We start from the raw sequence: 628 nt of genomic DNA on the forward strand, positions 1-628 counted from the left end.
TCTTTCGCTTTAATAAGATGGAGATCGCGCGCTCTATTAAATACATCGGAGTGCATCTTTAGTGGATGTAAACACGGATTCAGCAGCCTCTTAAAAACGCTGGTGCGCTAGTTTCAGGGTTGCCTTGTATAACGCCTCCTGTTATTTAACCTTTTCTTTAACAGATTAACAGACTTGGAAATGACCTTGTAGGTAATCTAATCCAACCCCCCCCCCCCAAGCAGGAGACCCTATACCATTTTTGACAGATGGCAGTCCAATGTCTTCTTGAAAGCTTCCAGTGATGAAGCTCCCACAACTTCTGAAGGCAAAGCTGTTCCATTGGTTGATTGTTCTCACTGTCAGAAAAATTATCCTTATTTCTAGGTTGAATCTCTCCTTGATCAGTTTCCATCCATTATTCCTTGTCTGGCTTTCAGTTGCTTTGGAAAATAGGTTGACCCCCCCCCCTTCTATGGCAGCCCCTCAAATATTGGAACACTTCTATCATGTCTCCTTTGGTCCTTCTCTTCACTAGACTAGCCATGCCCAGTTTCTGCAACTGTTCCTCCTATGTTTTAGCTTCCAGTCCCCTAATCATCTTGGTTGCTCTTTTCTGCATTTTTCTGGAGTCTCAACATCTTTTTTA

The sequence above is a fragment of the Natrix helvetica genome, assembly GCF_964273705.1.
Source record: "Natrix helvetica genome assembly, chromosome: 1".
Lineage (NCBI taxonomy): Eukaryota > Metazoa > Chordata > Lepidosauria > Squamata > Natricidae > Natrix > Natrix helvetica.